This window comes from Festucalex cinctus, chromosome 20 (assembly GCF_051991245.1).
Source record: "Festucalex cinctus isolate MCC-2025b chromosome 20, RoL_Fcin_1.0, whole genome shotgun sequence".
In the NCBI taxonomy this organism is placed as follows: Eukaryota; Metazoa; Chordata; class Actinopteri; order Syngnathiformes; family Syngnathidae; genus Festucalex; species Festucalex cinctus.
Window position 1 is genome coordinate 209,121 of NC_135430.1, and position 13,296 is coordinate 222,416.

At 37.7% G+C, this 13,296-nt stretch overlaps 1 long non-coding RNA gene across 2 annotated transcripts; it reads left to right on the forward strand.

Annotated features, from left to right (window-relative positions):
* The first annotated feature begins 10,043 nt into the window (after positions 1-10,043).
* Positions 10,044-12,456, forward strand: LOC144008939 (uncharacterized). Of its 2 annotated transcripts, XR_013280787.1 has the most exons (5): positions 10,044-10,272; positions 11,139-11,265; positions 11,462-11,579; positions 11,928-12,004; positions 12,265-12,456. It is a non-coding gene; the product is annotated as an uncharacterized LOC144008939 (long non-coding RNA). The 2 variants fall into 2 exon arrangements; XR_013280788.1 differs by lacking the exon at positions 11,139-11,265.
* Positions 12,457-13,296: the final 840 nt, after the last annotated feature.

The window sequence follows — 13,296 nt, forward strand, 5'->3', positions numbered from 1 at the left end:
AGGGGGGAGTTGGAATGCATATGTGATCTGAGTGAATGTGTAAGGGACTGGGTCCAGGAAAGAAACCCAATTCATCCATCATGACAATAAATAATAGACATTAGGTTCTGAAAAAGTACCCAAAGTGAATGTTTTGGATGGGAACCAATTAACCCCATCTCATCGCCGACACTCCAGTTTTCTCCCCAGGAGTTTCCGTAGCAACTCATGTGGACGCAGTTGTGTTCTTTGCATTAGGGCCCTGAATATTAGACCATGTGATTGGGAACTTGGACAAGCCACCATCCAATTTGGATTCACGATTGGAGAACCACCCATTGCTCTAAGACCACCAGTTTGGAAGACTTGGAAGACAACGAAAAGGATGACATTAATGACGAGTATAGGGTCTACAATTGAGTTATTACGCATTTCCTCTTTCATGGTGAAGGAAATATGAAACACAAAATATGATGCCCCGTCCCCATTATATAGCATTTCGAAAAGTCAAGATTTTTTGCCCTGTTGATGGTCCAGGTCTTGACATGTCTAGGCCAAGGGGTGTCCAAACTTTTTCAATTGAGGGCCACATACAGAAAATCAGAAGGACACAGGGGCCACATAATGTTATGAAGAGAATTTGTGTTTAGTCCTAAAAATTGTACAAATAATTTATTTGTGCTTTTGCATATTTAGAAAAATGCTACAGTACATAAACCAATTTATTTGTAATGTGGCAGTAGGGTTATTATAGTTTTGGAATTTTTCATTTTAGTTAGTTTTTATCAGTTTTCAGGGCGGTTCTGTTACTTTTTATTAGTTTAGTTCTTTAAAAAAAACGCTTAGTTTTAGTTTTGTTTGTTAGTTTCAGTATTTGTATTAGTTTTTGTTTTTTTTAATTTGTGTTACTTGTGCGCAATATAAAAAAAATAATAAAAAAAAACACACACCATGGGGGCAACGTCATCTGAAGGTGCTTTTCTATTGGCTGCTGCGAGATGACGTCACTTCTGTGTGACATACTTTCAAACGTCATTATTCCGGGGGCTCCGGGTGGAGGGGTGGAACCGTCACTTGCCTTTGGCTTGGCGTGGGTTCGATCCTCTGCCTGGGAGACCCATGTGTGGCTCACATGAAGTAAGCTTGTGTGAGTGAGTGGTTACAAAAAAAACAAAACAAAACAAAACAAAAAAAACGTCATTATTCCGGTTGATATCAAAATAAATCTACTAAAAATCACATTTAAAATCATCCCCAAAGGCTCATGCATTAAATTAATTACCAAAGACTAAAACAAAGGACATGTTTGCTATAATTATAGTTAATTTTAGTTAATTTTGTAACATTAAAATGTAGTTTGTTAGTTTTTGTTTTTTAAAATGCATTTTCATTTTATTTCGGTAACAATATTATTGTTTTTTTATTTTTTTATTTTTTATTTTTTATTTTTCTTTAATGTGTATTACTTGTGCACAATATTTAAAAAACACCATGGGAGGGATGTCATCTGAAGGTGCTTTTCTATTGGCTGCTGCTAGATAACGTCACTTCTGTGTGACATACTTTCAAACGTCATTATTCCGGTTTATATAAAAAATAAATCTACTAAAAATCACATTTAAAATCATCCCCAAAGGCTCATGCATTAAATTAATTACCAAAGACTAAAACAAAGGACGTTTGCAATAAGTATAGTTAGTTTTAGTTAGTTTTGTAAACATAAAATGTAGTTTCAGTTAGTTTTCGTTTTTTTAAAATGCATTTTCATTTTTATTTTATTTCAGTCACAATATTGTTTTTTGAATTTTAATGTATTTTTTTCATTAGTTTTAGTGAACTAAAATAACCTTTCATGGCACCTGTTTTTCAATACCCTCCCTTCTTACTTTGACCATCTCCAAACATTTTTGTTTCATTTTATTTGAACTGAGTCAAATGCCATTTTTAGCATATGTCGCGGGCCACTGAAAAATGGACAGCGGGCCGCGAATGGCCCCGGGGCCGTAGTTTGGACATGCCTGGTCTAGGCCAAGGTTGAAGTCAATTGGATCAAACGTATGAGAAATCGGCAAAAGAATGCCCCCTGCAAATGTGCAAAAATCGGACATTCAAAACTTTGTAGCTTTCTTCCTGTTATCCATGATACTGATTATTTGTAGTCAAAAAAGGCCAGTAACCACATTTGGAGCTGATATTCATTTGTAGCAAAACAGAACATATTGTCAAAAAAAAAAAAAAAAAAAAAGTTGAAATATCATTATACAGTAGCTGTTGTTTCGTCGGCCCGGACGAGAGGCAGACGGCCGGACCGAGATTTATGTCCCGGCGGAGGCCGTCTTCGCCCTCCCGCCGGGCCGACGCACAGGGGAGATATGTCGGGGAGGGGGGGTGTGCTCCGACTGTCCTCTCCAAGAGTGATCGTATATTATGCATCCCGGGTGTCGGAAGGAGAATCTTCGCCTGTATTCGCTTTAAAGGAAAAGTTCAACAACTCAGAATTTAGAAAAAAGTAACAGAGTGCCGGGCCGAGATTCAAGCTGTAGACAAAAAGATTTATTTGACACAGACATACAAACAAGACATATATTCTGGCCAGAAGGGATCAGAAATCCGTCGAACAAAGGGATGCACTGGTTTTTATAGCCTTACTAGAATCCACCCCAAAACTTTTTCCTTGGGCGTAACATCTTAAGGTAGCTAACGGTATTGGGCCACTACAAAATTTGCCCACTCCTACATATTAGCCTAATTATTCATATGAATGTCTTTGGCCACTAGAGTGCACTGCAAGATAGGAGTTTAACTTGGTGCAGTATTATTTTGTGACCATTGGGGGCACTGTTACTCCATGTAAACTTAGGCTCGCAACCTTTGGCCTAATTTAAAGCTGACCTCTGTATGAACTTCATGGTTACGCAAGCTCATGTGTACCTTCCTGCTCATAAATCTTGCGGACAAGACATTTTTATGGCCTGCACCTGGTCTTGGCGAGCTCACTCACGTGTAGCACGTGTAGCTCACGTGTTCGGAAAACCCCTATCTCACAGAATGCCTCCAAGGCCAGCCAGAGCACACGTGATCGGAAAACCCCTACATATGTCTGCTGGGTCAGAAGAAAGGAAAATGTGTCAGAGCAGGTTTGGGTCAAACCAGGTGGCCTTTTACAGGGATGGGGGCATGAATCTACATAGATAACTAAAATTTTATACTTCATAGCTTTCAAATTTCCAAATTGTCGAAGGTTTGTATTTTAATTTTAAACAGAATTTTAAAACAAATCTGTCGATTCACAATCAAAAAGTGTTGGGTGCTTCTGTTGTGTGCTGAAGGGTTGGATCCCAAAGCGCAGACACAAATAAGGTTTTAGCCATTTATTCACATAACTTGATTAAACGAAAAACAACGAGACTGCATCGAGGATCACGAGACGCCAAGCCCCCTTGGGCTGAAGAGAAGCACAGAGGAGCAGGGGACAATAATCCAGCAACCACACACATTTCTCAGACATCTTATAGACAGTAAATCGATCCCATTGGTTGTGGCTAGACATGTGGGCAGCAGTACTGACATGGAATTATCTGATTGGCTGTTGACCTAATAACACGACTCAGGATTCTTGACACCACATAACATCACATAGTCTTAAACTAGTTGAAACTAGATGATGGTTACATCAGTACAAAACAGACACTTGACCTCAAACTTAACAGGTCATGAACTCAAACCTAACCCAGGCGTGAACCCAGACGTGACAAGAACCGAACATTACTCCTGCATGACCCGATTCATGACAGCTTCAATGGTCATTAGGATGTGTTAAGGTAAATTAAAAAATAAGCAAGTAAATAGCTCCCTAAAGTTTTCAACTGTAAATAAAAGTTGACCAAAATTTTATCCATTATCTTAACCGCTTTTCCTCACTAGTTACGGGGGTGCTGGAGCCTATCCCAGCGGGCTTCGGGCAGCAGGTGGGGTACACCCTGAACTGGTTGCCAGCCAATCCAGGAGCAAAATTTCAAAACTACAAATATGTTAAACCTTCTCTTATTTATCTATTTAAAAAAAAAAAAAGTGTAGGGAGTTCTTAGTGTCTGAAGCATCTCTTATAAAATTAAGTGAACATTTAATTAAATACATAAATAAAATGTTCCCTGAATTTAATTTGAAATTAATCTCTTATGCGGGTATCTCACTAGTGACGAATGCTGGGGAACATAGCAAATTTGGGATTTTCGTCAAGTTTCATGAAAGTTTTTAAAATGTGCTTACAGAAAGTGAAAAACTGTCTTAAACATTTTTAAAAAACAAACCTTTGCGACAAGTAAAACTACAAGAGAAAACTAAACATTTTTGCAATCTTTTACAAACCCTGACAAAACCCCCAAATTCTCTATGTTCGCAAGCATTCGCCGCTCAGTGAGACACCAGCAAATGGTTTTGCTGTTTCTTCTGGGCCTGCCTTTTGGTTGTGGTTATTCGGTTTCTCACAAAGTCTCTAATATTCTGTACAGTCCGTCGTGACAGAACAGCGTCTTCTGCGTGCTTACACTGGCTGCATTCATTTTTGGAGGCAAGTTTTCCTTTGTTTATGTGGCTTCCAAAATGTCGCATCACTGCAGCGACCTCGGCTTTGGTCCACATTCTTTTCTTTGGAAGTTTCCTTGCCTTGCCCTCTTGACCGGCATCATCTTTTCCTGAGAGGACTGCAAGTAAATAAAAATACATATAATTTCAATTGGTGCAAAACAAAAAGGGGAAGTAGATGCTCTCCACAGTCATTGGTCAGAGACTGGATTATGTTTGACGCGTGAAATGAGACGTGCGGGAAGCCAGCAAGCGCACGTTTTGCAGCCTTCATACACAATGTGGCTTGCCCCCGCGGTGGCCAATATTCTCCCAGACTATAGGAGGTAGTGAAGAGTGTCTATGGCATATGAACAGCACTTCACCACAACAGGAGTGGAAAACAATGAATTTTCTGAATGGAGACGTCGCAGACGCGTAAAGCATAAAACAAGCTTAATGCAGGCTGTTGTGTGGGTGTGGCTGCAGGTTGGCGAAAAACCCCCAAAACCTACTATTACCGACTGGATTTAGTCTTAAGATGTGTCGCATATGAGGCTCATAGACAGATGAAAGTTACTGAATTAATATTTTTGAGTGGGTCATTCTTGGCTCCAGATCTTTAAGTCTTTTACTGCCACACGTTATCCCCCCCCCCCCCCCCCCCAAAAAAAAAACAAAAAAAAACCCAGCTTTTTGCAACATGGCCCTGGCTGATCTCTTATACTCTGCTGCCACCTGCCCATTTCGAGCATTTTAACTCACCTTTCAAGGCAAACAGAATATTGTGTGCTTTAACTACATTTACAATGTGAGTACCAAATGAATGATGGGATTCCATTCTTCTATTAGACAAAAAAAGTATGTTTCTACCTTATTCCGTTCTTTAGTAATCACTATTTGAAAATAAGTCACTTGAGTGACACTGAGCAAAAATTGAAAATGAGAAAACAAGCTTTTTGTGACAAGATACATTTTCTCCACAAAAGTGACTGACACAAATATTTTTTGTTTAGTGACGCTCTGTGAATTAGATTTATTGTGACAAAGGCTTTTTGATCATTCACGTCATCCTTGAAAAACGTTCGATTTCATGTTTCATTGTAATTCCATACACTGGCAACCCATTGAAAAGAGACACTATGCTGCCATTTGCTGGCCATAGTTAGTTGCCTATTTTTGATTCCACAACCCATTGACCAGGCAGCGCTTACTCCACTTAGAAGTTGCACTGCCCATTGATTTAAAAAAACAACAACAAAAAAACGTAGATAACATCATTTAACGTTTATGGTGGCATACATCGTGATTTTACTAATCGTTATTAAACGTTTTTGGCAGTCACAGAGGTTAAAGGGGAAGTCACCCCTCTCAAAAAATTTCTTGACAACAATGTGTTCTACGCAGCCCCACTAGTGTAAATACAGTATTCTGGTTAATATTGCATTAGTGGAATATTAGGAAAGCAGCAAAAACCAGCAGTGTTTATCAGTATCAGAAGGCAGCCATTTTGCCACTTTCTTTCGAGTGAAAATGACATCAAAGTTGCTCAGATCTGAGGTAACAACCAATCACAGCTCAGCTTCAGGAAACAGGTGAGCTGTGATTGGTCGTCGCCTGAGTCCTGAGCAACTATGATGTCTTCTTCAGTCGACAGCAAGTAACAAAATGGATACAAATGGCTGGATTTTGCTTCATAAATCATATTTCACAAATGTGATATTAATCAGAATGTCATCTTTAGACTAGTGAAGTAGTAAGTAAGTAGTAAGTAACCATTTGTATAGCCCCATTCACAGACAGAAGGTCACAAAGCGCTTCACGGGGTTAAAACCGCATACACACATACACATTCATGCACCAGTAGTCGGCTGCTGCCATGCAAGGCGCTGCCAGGTCCACTGGGAGAAAATCGGGGTTTAGTGTCTTGCTCAAGGACACTTCGCCATGGCCAGGGGTGAGGATCGAACCCACATCCTTACGGATGGGAGACGGCCACTCTTCCACTGTGTATATACACACACACACACACACACACACACACACATATATATATATATATATATATATATATATATACATACATATATACATATATATATATATATATATATACATATATACATATATGTATATATATATATATATATATATACATACATACCTATATACATATACATATATACATATACATATATACATACATATATATACATATATACTTACATATATATACATATATACATACATATATATACATATATACATATACATATATATACATATACATACATATATATACACATATATACACATATACATACACATACACATATACATACATATATATACACATATATACACATATACATATACATACATATATATACACATATATATATGTATATATACACATATACATATATATACATATATATATATATATATATATATATATATATATATATATATATATATATATATATATACACATACATATATATATATATATATATATATATATATATACATATATATACATATTAGGGGTGTTAAAAAAAATCGATTCGGCAATATATCGCGATACTACATCGCGCAATTCTCGAATCGATTCAATAGGCGGCTGAATCGATTTTTTTTTTTCTTTTTTTAAATTTTTTTTTAAAGAGCTCAGAATTGTTCATTCGGTAGTCTTACCGATTCAACGTGTTGGATTGTTGTCAGGTGTTCTTAATTGACGTAATCTACTACTGGGTGTGGGCGGGGTTACACACCGGTGTTCATTCAAATAAATGGCTGTGCACTCAGTCACTATGTGAGTTGCATGCAGGCCGAACGCAAACTGCTGCTGTCTTGTGTTTTCCTCCGTCTGCCGGCATTTCCAAGTCCTGAGGCATGGCTGCGCCAACAGGTTATGGGCCCAGTAGTAGATACGGGAAAGATTTTGGAAGCCGATGGAATCGTTTATGTTTTGACGGAGATGAAAAGAATTATGAACTGTGGGAAACAAAGTTCCTGGCACATTTGCGTCTGCTCGATCTCAAGAACACGATCTTGAGTGAACCTCCCGATGCAGACATGGATGATGCAGATGAAGACACCAGTAAAAATGAAGAGGCGTACGCAGTTCTAATTCAGCTGTTGGACGACAAAAGTTTGTCACTTGTGATGAGGGACGCCGCGGATGATGGCAGGAAAGCGCTGCAGATCCTGCGCGACCATTACGCAGGTAAAGGAAAGCCGCGCGTAATTAGTTTGTACACTGAACTGACATCTCTTCAAAAAGGTGTGAACGAAAGTGTCACGGACTACATTATTCGCACAGAGACTGCCATTACAGCGTTGCGTAACGCAGGAGAGACACTGAGTGACAGCTTGCTGACCGCAATGGTTTTAAAGGGCCTGCCTGACACGTTTAAACCGTTCTCTGTTCATGTTACGCAGAGTGACGAAAAGATAACCTTCGCCGAATTTAAAACAAAATTGAGAAGCTATGAAAGCACGGAGAAGTTTGGAGCTTCGAGCTCAGGCGAGGATAGCGTGATGAAGGTTAAAGGAAGAGACAATTGGGCCGCAAAGATCACCTGCTTTAAATGTGGACAAAAAGGCCACAAAGCCGCGGAGTGCGCATCGACTGGAGAGCGTAGAGAGAAAAGACAATGGTGCAGTCTCTGCAAGAATGCTACGCATAAGGACGCACAATGTCGGCGGAGAAAGCGGGATGAAGCGAAGCAAGCGGTGGACGAGGAGGACCACACGTTCGCATTTAAGGTGCACGAGCCTGTCAGCACAGTGAATGCGAAGGGCCTCATGGTCGACTCAGGAGCGACGAAGCACATCATCACCGACATCGAAAAATTTACTGCGGTCAGGCCAGCCGCCACTCGAAAAGACGAAGTCAAGCCAGCCGCCCCAACGATTGTTAATACTGTGCATTACGGTAACGTGCCGACGTGCCCCTGCGTTGGCCACCTTCAAAATAAAAGCTGCGCAACACCTGGTTTATGGTTTAAAATAAAGAATCATAAAAAAACAACGGTTTGTTATGCCAGAACCAGACCAGTTCTAAGGGACACTACACCACCCCAGGTATCCAACCAAAGTACTTTGAACAAAATCTGATGTTGGATTTCAAAATAAAACTCATTTGAACATTGCAATCTCGACTATAATCCCTGATTTCAAAAAATCATTAAAAATTCATGGTTTGTTATCCCAGGACCAGACCAGTTCTAGGGGACACTACACCACCCCAGGTATCCAACCAAAGTACTTTGAACAAAATCTGATGTTGCATTTCAAAATAAAACTCATTTGAAAATGAAATCTCGACATTAATCCCTGATTTCAAAAAATCATTAAAAATTCATGGTTTGTTATCCCAGAACCAGACCAGTTCTAAGGGACACTACACCACCCCAGGTATCCAGCCAAAGTACTTTGAACAAAATCTGATGTTGCATTTCAAAATAAAACTCATTTGAAAATGAAATCTCGACATTAATCCCTGATTTCAAAAAATCATTAAAAATTCATGGTTTGTTATCCCAGGACCAGACCAGTTCTAGGGGACACTACACCACCCCAGGTATCCAACCAAAGTACTTTGAACAAAATCTGATGTTGCATTTCAAAATAAAACTCATTAGAAAATGAAATCTCGACATTAATCCCTGATTTCAAAAAATCATTAAAAATTCATGGTTTGTTATCCTAGAACCAGACCAGTTCTAAGGGACACTACACCACCCCAGGTATCCAGCCAAAGTACTTTGAACAAAATCTGATGTTGCATTTCAAAATAAAACTCATTTGAACATTGCAATCTCGACTATAATCCCTGATTTCAAAAAATCATTAAAAATTCATGGTTTGTTATCCCAGGAACAGACCAGTTCTATGGGACACTACACCACCCCAGGTATCCAGCCAAAGTACTTTGAACAAAATCTGATGTTGCATTTCAAAATAAAACTCATTTGAACATTGCAATCTCGACTATAATCCCTGATTTCAAAAAATCATTAAAAATTCATGGTTTGTTATCCCAGGAACAGACCAGTTCTAGGGGACACTACACCACCCCAGGTATCCAGCCAAAGTACTTTGAACAAAATCTGATGTTGCATTTCAAAATAAAACTCATTTGAACATTGCAATCTCGACTATAATCCCTGATTTCAAAAAATCATTAAAAATTCATGGTTTGTTATCCCAGGAACAGACCAGTTCTAAGGGACACGAGACCATCCCAGGTATCCAGCCAAAGTACTTTGAACAAAATCTGATGTTGCATTTCAAAATAATACTCATTTGAACATTGCAATCTCGACTATTATTGTTGATTTAAAAAAATCATTAAAAATTCATGCTTTGTTATCCCAGGAACAGACCAGTTCTAAGGGACACTACACCACCCCAGGTATCCAACCAAAGTACTTTGAACAAAATCTGATGTAGCATTTCAAAATAAAACTCAATTGAAAAATGAAATCTCGACATTAATCTAAATATTTTTTCTCATCTTAATATTAATGTGAATGTGGGTTGTACTTCTTTTTTTTTTCTTCCCACTGAGTGCCTCGATTGTAATTGAGTATTGATTGGAAAATTATTTTTTGGTTGTATTGTTTATATTAACCACTGCCTGAAATCAATGTTCAGTCCGTCTGTCCATCCATTGAGCAACACTGAAGCAACGGATTCCAACATTGCTGCCAAAAAATTCAGGTATTTACAATGTATACTGCACTTCCATCTCTTCAAACAGTTGCTGTGGTGCTGACCTTCTCTATCATAGTCTGTACCTCAATGTAATGTACCCCTTTCATCACATATTCAGTACCATAAATGTATCTTCAAATAATTAAATTTATTTACTAGTGATAGACCAATCTTTTTTTTAGGGCCAATACCGATGCCGATTATTAGTGGTCAAGGTGGCTGATATCCGATATTTGGAGCCGATATTAATTTTCAGTAAAAAGGGGTGAAAGAAGATATTGGTGTCCACTTTTTAAAAAATATATAAATGGCAATCTTTTTTTTTTTTTTTTTTTTTTTTTTTTTTTTTATAAATGGCAATCTTGACTTTGTTGTCATGTCTTATAGCATGTTTATTGAACAATTTTTCAGACCTGTCAAAATGTATCTTTTTTCTTTTTTTCTTATCTTAGATAATAAACATCCCTTTTTAAATTTCTAATAAATGTTCAGAGAGAGCTTCCAAAGTCATAAGTACGTCTTAAAAAGTTAAATAGAAACTTAAACAAGGAAATACTATAGTTCTCTATCGTTTTCTACAAATAAAAAAAAAAGAAATCTTCACACTTAAATTTTCAAACTTTTTAAGAAAAAAATGGTTCACAAAGTTCGCAACATCAGCAGCTTCTCTTATAAAGTTAACTGAAAATTTAAGTAAATAGTTCTTTGTGATTAAAATGGTTTTAGGTTGATTTTTTTATCGGCCGTCAGATTTTTAAAAAAGGCTGATACTGATATTCGTCAAAATGGCCAATATTCCCTACTATTTACACACTATTTTGAATTATTTTTACAGTGTGAAAGTTGTTGTTCTTGTGACCTTTATCAAACAGTGAATACCTAATAATGAGGAGAACCTGCTATGGAAAGTCAGACTGGGTGGACAACAAATGGAAAGGAGGGTGTCTGTCCCATCCCACCCAGAAGGATGGCAATATCTGTGGCGTTATTGTTACCTTGGTAATTAATATCTACTTTGTCATTAAATATTGGACAGTCACTGGTTGTGTATTTGGCTTATGTAGCTATATAATGAGTTACATACAAAAACAATCAGTTACACTATATGTTGCCTTGTATAAACTGTATTTATGAATTGTGTACCCTAAACAATTAGGTCAATCCCACAAGACAAGAAAAGCTGTTTGTGTTTCAGATGGCAATGGAACTGATGAAGGCTTTCCCAGACATTCCTTGCATGAAGTTCAGGACATCGAGTGTGGAAATGGCGTCTGAGAGAAGAAGACTGGCTTTAAAGATACTGAAAGAATCTGGTAGGCTATTTAAGAGTGATCACTAATCACCCATAATAAAACATTTTTTCTGCAGTTGTATCATCAATACATTGATTGGCCAAACAATTCTTATGAATACAGGTACATGCTTAATTAATATTAAGTCTTTAACACAACGGATTATCCTGAATGACATTACTTATGCAGTTGTTCATGCAATGTACCACAATGTGTGACTATATGAAAGATATGTCTGTATTCTTTCTCCACAGATGAATTTAAAATTTCAATAACAATTTCAAACAGCATACCTACAGGACTGTGAATTAAAAAAAATAAAATAAATTATATATACATTAACTGATATTTGCTTTCATTATGTTGTAGTATTTGATATCTCCATACACTGTGGCATGTGTTCAATGACCAAACCGCCTGGAACAGGTCCTCCTGTAACACACTGGGTGAGTTTTACTTTGCAAGATCATATTATGTATTTGAATATAATTTTTTCATTTAGTCCTGCTGTATATTAGTGGCACATTAGTTTGTGAAGTCCATAGAAGTTAGATTTGTTCAGGTTTTGGAAAATACAATTTGTAGTGAGTAATTAAAAAAAAACAAAAAACATGTTATCGAGTTGTCCTTGTTAAAATTTGCCCATACGTATTGTTGCATTAAAGTGTTTTGTAATAATTTGTTTTTCAATTTTTCCTCTGATTAGATCCAATGTAACGGCTGCGGAAGGTGGTACCATGTGCAGTGCCTAGGAATGACATCACAAGAATTGAGAAATGTCCGAAAACGAGACTGGTTTTGCCCTTTATGCCAAATGTGAATTAGTGTTATCATGATACCAAAATCTTTTGTTGGTGCCTCAATAAAAATCTAAAACATCAGCAAAAGCAGCATTAAAAATGACAAAAGAATTTCATATGTATATATATATATATATATATATATATATATATATATATATATATATATATATATATATATATATATATATATATATATATATATATATATATATGTATATATTGTATGTGCTTTACGTCCGCTTCCCAGTTCTGAGGTCTCCGGTTCGAGTCCAGGCTCGGACCTTCCTGGGTGGAGTTTGCATGTTCTCCCCGTGCCCGCGTGGGTCTTCTCCGGGTACTCCGGTCTCCTCCCACATTCCAAAGACATGCATGCCAGGTTAATTGGGCGCTCCGAATTGTCCCTAGGTGTGCGTGTGAGTGTGGATGGTTGTTCGTCTCTGTGTGCCCTGTGATTGGTTGGCAACCAGTCCAGGGTGTCCCCCGCCTACTGCCCAGAGCCAGCTGAGATAGGCGCCAGCAGCCCCCGCGACCCTTGTGAGGAATAAGCGGTCAAGAAAATGGATGGATGGATGGATGTATGTGCTTTCACATTGAATGTCATATTGTTAAATTACTGTATTTGACTGCATTTGATGTCATCCGTTTAAATATTGATCAGACAGTGGCACTCCGATGACTCAAAAACGTTGCTTGAGTGTGTGTGCGTGTTTCCGCTCTTCTCCATTCCACTCCCATAATAATACTAATGATATAGTAATAAAATAATAGTGTCCCTTAGAACTGGTCTGGTTCTGGGATAACAAACCATGAATTTTTAATGATTTTTTGAAATCAGGGATTAATGTCGAGATTTCATTTTCAAATGAGTTTTATTTTGAAATGCAACATCAGATTTTGTTCAAAGTACTTTGGCTGGATACCTGGGGTGGTGTAGT